We start from the raw sequence: 6,651 nt of genomic DNA, 5'->3' as shown, positions 1-6,651 counted from the left end.
CGGCTGAAGAGCTCACTGAACGGAGGACAGAGTGCGCGCACAGAGATGACGTCATGCAGGTCAGAGGTCTTGTTTACAAACGGATTTATATGTTACACACACAGCCCCGGATGTAGACAACAGGTCCTGGAAGCAGATCTAGTGATTCATAAAAGAAATGAACGAGTTTCGCGGCAATAATGTGTTATTTAGACGCTGCATCGTCTGTGTCCCGCTGTGCCCCGTTCACTACCGTTATATGGAGAAGCGGCTCGCACAAAACTCCTAATATCTTCCGAAGGACTCCAAATGACACCAAACTTTTCTGGGTGAGTATACGACCATAAAAAATGCCAGAAATAAGGTCCAGGTTGTAAAAAACGGAACTTTCCCTTTAAGGTCTGGGGGTTGGGAAGGGTTCTGATTGGATAGGGGGGAGGACCGGAAGTTACGTCTACCGGAAGTTACGTTTACATAATGAGAATAAAATATATATCTGATCCCTGCAACGTGCAATTTCGATCAAGTCTGAGGCCACGTTTACACATAGGTATTTACAAAAACGGATATTTCCCCCTCTACGTTTTGAGAAATCCCATCATTTACACGAACCCGCATAAATACGCTGTTAAGGTGCTATGAGCAGCCAAACCTACAGGGGGCAGTGTAACGAGAAGCATAAAGTCATGCTAGCCAATCAGAATCCTGGAAAAAAACATCAACAAATGACACGAGTAACTTCCAGTTACTTCCAAGACGGAACATGAGTCTTTCGTTTGGAGTGACAGAGAAGTGGAGTTACTTTTAAGTGAAACTTTAGAATATAAAACAGGTAAAATACAAGAAAATATTGACGGTGGCCAAACAAATTGTAAACACAGGTCGCACACATGACGCTGGTGACGTTTCTGTCGCATAATGTCACGTTCTGAAGCCTAAGGCCCCGATTACACGGAGCAAAAACGGTGGTGTTTTCATGCGTTTTGGCCGTTCGTTTGCACGAAAACGGAGCTCAAAGTCTCCAAAAATGATAATTTCTGAAAACTCCGGCCAAAGTGGAGATTTTCAAAAAACGTTTACAAGCAAACGTTTTCACGTTTGCTTGTAAACGGAGGGAAACGGAGACTTAAGGCTGAGGTATGGTTCTGCGTCAAAACGACGCCGTGCCTACGGCGTGTGGTTTTCGTCCACGCAGACGACACGCCGTCACCTGCGCCGTCACTGACGTGCACCTCCCGAAAATTGTGACTACGCGTCGAGGAGACGCAGACCACACGCAGACAGAGAGGGCTGTGATTGGTTCGCTTGGAAGCAACGCATTTCCGGTTTCCGTTTTGAAGCAGAAGTGAACTTTCAGGGCTCTTTTCTTCGTTTATATGTGATTTTTTTTGTTTTGGTTTTTTGCACAATAGTTGTCCTTATGTCTTTGATTTACTGTGACCGGAAAAAGTTGGATAAACCATTCAGAAAAAGATCGCTAGCTAGCGGCCGCGGGGGGTACTGCACCGCGACCAAATGGAGAGACGGAGAAGTCTGAAGGGTTCATGACGGCGTCACGGCTGCGGCGTGTGCTATGCGTTGGTGTGACGCAGAACCTTAATTCAGCCTTTAGGCTTCAGAATGTCACATTATGCAACAGAAACGTCACCAGCGTCATGTGTGCGACCTGTGTTTACAATTTGTTTGGCCACCGTCAATATTTTCTTGTATCTTACTTGTTTTATATTCTAAACTCACACTTAAAAGTAACTCCACTTCTCTGTCACTCCAAACAAAAGACTCTCGTTCCGTCTTGGAAGTAACTGGCAGTCCAGGCTGATTTATGATTCCGCGTTACACCAACGCAGAACCTACGGGGTAGGGTACGCGGCGGCGCGCACCGTACGTAGGCTACGCCGTCGATTTAACGCGGAACCATATTATTCAGGCTTCACACGTGTCATTTGTTGACGTTTTTTTCCAGGATTCTGATTGGCTAGCATGACTTTACGCTTCTCGTTACACTGCCCCCTGCAGGTTTGGCTGCTTATAGCACCATAACAGCGTATTTATCCGGGTTCGTGTAAACGAGGATATTTTTCAAAACGTAGAGGGGGAAATATCCGTTTTTGTAAATACCCGGCTATGTGTAAACGTGGCCTCAATGTCCGTTTCCCTCCGTTTCAGAAATTATCGTTTTTGGTGACTTTGAGCGTAGTTTTCGTGTAAACGAACGGCCAAAACGCATGAAAACACCACCATTTTTGCTACGTGTAAACGGGGCCTTAAACAACGTGATCGGATCGGGACATCCCTAGTAAAAAAGTGCATGTTGATACAACCGAGCAGGGGCCGAACCATGACATCACCACCACCGTGTTCTGAGAGAGAAGGGTTCGGTGGTGGAATCTGACGGGTTCAGGGGTAAAACAACTCCCGTGACTCGTCTGTGACGCCCGGCTGGGTGACGAGGAAACGTTGTGCTCTGTGTTTGTTAGTCAGATGAATATCGACGAGGTGATCCAGCTCCTCACCAAGCAATCCAGAAAGCAGAAGGAGAAGATCAAACTTGAGCAGCGGCTTAAGATCAAAGATAATGAAGAACGGAACTCCAGTCTGAAGGTCAGAGCGCCGTCAGACCAGAGCTGGGGATCGATTCAAATGTCAAGAATCGATACGATTCCCATTCTTAAGATTCAGAATCGATTATCAAGATTTGATTCGAACCGATTCGATTCAATTCTGATATTGATTTGTGTTAGTGTTATTAAAACTGTTTTTACAAATACGGAGCATTGTTCAATCACTTATCAAAGCAAATAAAATCCGACTTGGATTATCTGAAATTGAGGACGTGTTTATAACTTCAGACACAATTAAAGGAAAGATCAGTGAGTTTTATAATATTTCACAAGGATTATCACAAGGAGGTTTGTCATCTTTCCAAACTTTAGTGAAGATATGGGAGAAGTAGTTGGGGATGGTCTTTGAAGGTCTTTAAATATATGTGAAAAAATACATTTTCCTTTTACTAGTAATAAAATGAAAGAGGCTAATTTTAAATTTATTCACAAACTGTATTTAACTCCAATTAAAATGCACAAAATTTCAAAGGATATATCTTCAAAATGTCCAAGATGTAAAAGAATCGATGGAACATTTGTACATATGTTTTGGGAACGTGATCTTTTAATAAGTTTCTGGAAATCAATTCATTCCTTCACACAATCAGTATTAGAAATTAATTTTGAGTTAAGCTCCAATTTGTATTTATTAAATGACACACTGGATCTTCAGTTAGACCGGAAAAAAAGCAGGATATTAATTATGATCACATACTTCGCTAAGAAATGCATACTTTTACTTTGGAAAGATGATTCCCCTCCAACTTTCAAGTTTTTTTTTGATCAAATTTCAGTTTTTTTACAATTGGAAAAATTAACTTTGGAAAAATACAACCGTGGTCATATTTTTCAAGAATTTTGGTTTCCATTATTTTCAAAACTGAAGAATTTGAGTATCTCTATTTTCGAACTTGTGCCTTATATGTATGTATGTTTGTATGTATGTATGTATATATATATATATAGTTTGATATCGCTGTTGCTGCCATTATATTTTTTTAAATTTATTTATTAATTATGGAGAGGGTAGGAATGTGGGTAGAATATTTTTTTTTCTTAAAAAAAAAAACAAAAAAAAAAACTGTTTTTTGAGCTGTTGTTGCATGAATTATATGAGTGTAGTTCTGCAACATATTAATACTAGTATTATATTGAGATTCAACAGCAAGTATTGGCAACTAATGATGCTGTAAGGACCAATCAGCTCCCAGAATGCTGATAGAACTGCTTTCAGAAACATCATGTGGGTCAGAATTACCAAACAGATCCAGGGAGGAAACAGAGACGGATGAAATCGGTTTTATTTTTTCCCACATTCCGTTTTAATTTTTTCCATTTTTGGTCTATTTCAGTTTTTAATTTTTGAGAATTTGGTATTTAGCATTTTATGCAAATGTAACCCCAAGACAGTATATAAAGTAATGAAATATAGACAATTTGTGCAGTTATAACTGAAAACGTTAATGTTTTCATACTTTTAAACATATTTAAAGGCAAAAACATGGCAACAGTTATTCTGGTGTCCAACAAAACATTCCTTTTTTGGGCATAAACAAAAAAATACCAAAAGTTGTAGTGTAATGATGAAAAAAAAAATCGACCTTTAGACATACAAATCGATTTTTAGGAATTAATATGAGAATCGATTTAGAATCGGAAAATCGATTTTTCAACACAGGCCTATGTGGGAGACACTCTCGATGTTTGAGTGTCCTGTACAGGATTCTGTGTGGGACGCTCAGCCTCTGAGGGTTTGTCTCGTCCCTGTGGACAGGAGGAAGAAGCCCAAACGTCCAATTTGCTGGAGGAACTCAAACAGAAGATCAAGAGAAACCAGGAGCTGGAAGAGCAGAGGGTCGAGAACGGGAGGAAGCTGGCCATGACCGTGTGCAAGTTCCGCAGGCTGAGAGTGAGAACCCCGTCTGAAACCTCTCCTCTCTCCGTTCTTCATCCTCTTCATGTTCTGGTCTCTGGAGACAACTTGTGTTGTACTAGACGCTAAATGAAGAGAATCAACGTGAACTGAGTCACGCAGTAATGACCTTGCAGGCGTTCTGACTAGTGTTGTTTCTGTCAGCCTGTTTCAATTTTAGTTTTAGTCTAGTCTTTGGGTCAAGCTATCATTTTAGTTTTTATTAGTTTTAGTCACGTTCATTCTCCTTTTAGTCGTGTCAAGTTTCAGTCGACTAAAAGTCTGATTATTTTAGTCAGAATTGTCCATTTAAGTCTAGTTTTAGTCAAAGATTGTATTGAGCGAAACCCATTTTACAATTCAAACAAGGTTATCGTATTATTATTATTATTATTATTATTATATTATTGTAATATATAACTCTTATAAACTCAAAAATACATTCATTCCAGATACAGAAGACTCTAATTTGAGTTTACAACATATTCGTTTTTCTGCATTTCTCCCCATCTTTTTCTTTTTCGACGACACATTGGGTTTTCTTTTCCACGTCTGTAGGAAAGTGGATCCAAAGATCTGAAGACTAAACCAGAGGAAACTACTTAAAAAAATGTATATTAAGGATCTTTGTTGTAACATTTCGTCTCGTTTCGGTCAACGAAAATGAAGACAGATTTTTAGCAGAGTTTTCATTTTGTAATCTACATTTTAGTCTGTTTTTTATTCCTCTACGATATTGCATTATATATTTAATTATCGTTATCGTCACATGACCAGCATTTTCGTTGCGTCTCGTCTTGTTTTCCTCAGGTGATGAAGGTTCGTTGACGACGATATTTAGTCATAATTTTAGTTGACGAAAGCAACTTTAATTGTGGGTCAGTAGTAAATATAATTAAAGAGAAATAAAACTGGTATGAGATTGCTGCTCAGTACTAACCGATCACCACGGCTCAGGTGATCAGTATCTGACTCTCAGCCAGACTGGTGGGCTACAGGTAGCTGGACTACAGACGTGTCTAACGACATGAGGAACGGCTGCATCTCTGCTGCTGCCAAACCCTCAGACGACGTAACTCTGGAGGGCATCACTTTGTGATGTGTGACGGCTCTCTGAGGACGTCTCTTCATATCATTGCGACTAGTTAAGGGGCTGAAACGATTCCTCGAATAATTCACGTAATTCGATTATAAAAAATGATGGAGGAATTTTCTCTGCCTCGAGGAATCGTTTAATTTCACCAGCTCAAAGCAGGTATTTCGCCCGGAATACGTTTTATGCGGCACAACGCACTGACGCCGCGCACGTAAAGGAAGAAGAAAGAGGCGGCGGATATGTTTGGTTTTAACTAAAAGAAAAGGCAGAAAATGTCAAAAGTGTGGGAGCATTTCAAGCTGGACACCCAGGCGAACACTGTTGCATGTCATGGCCGCCACGCGTATCCTGCGTTCATTTGACGCGTCGACGTGCATGTTCTCAAAAAGACACTGAACACGTAGCGACCTGCAGTTCTTGCTCTAGCCTGCGGGTGGCGCTGGTCCCGGTCTGATACCAGCTGGTCCCGGTCTGATACCAGCTGGTCCCGGTCTGATACCAGCTGGTCCCGGTCTGATACCAGCTGGTCCCGGTCAGATACCAGCTGGTCCCGGTCTGATACCAGCTAGTGACGACGCGGAGGTCGTTGGCGCCGTTTCCTTTGCCGAAATCGCAACCAAATCAATGTTATAATCTCCTACATCATCCAATGGTTTCATGTTAACTTGTTTGTTGTTCTAATCTGCTACTGCTGCTAGCCCTGCTACTAAATATTTAATCACTTTTCCAACTGTTGCTCTGCTTACTGCCCCCTATCGGTCACCGCCGGTAAGACGCGCTCTCCTTGCGTACTACGCGAGTGACGTTGCGGTTGGTGGTGCACGCTAACGGACGTTAGCAAGCTCAAACTGAAAGTATATCTCGGTTCTAAGACAGCGCTTGATACCACAACAGTACGTCCTCAATGCTGCAGCATCTCCACCCAACACCCCGTTTACTCCGAGAGCGGAGGACCGTCACCCGAGACAAGGTCAAATTAAGTTAACATAGCGTTAATTAATGAGATTAACGTTACGGTACCTTGCTAACATAACGTTAGCCCTGTGGAGGGCTAGGTTACT

This window comes from Cololabis saira, chromosome 17 (assembly GCF_033807715.1).
Source record: "Cololabis saira isolate AMF1-May2022 chromosome 17, fColSai1.1, whole genome shotgun sequence".
In the NCBI taxonomy this organism is placed as follows: Eukaryota; Metazoa; Chordata; class Actinopteri; order Beloniformes; family Belonidae; genus Cololabis; species Cololabis saira.
The sequence above is the reverse complement of the archived record's forward strand: the minus strand, read 5'-3'. Positions refer to the sequence as shown.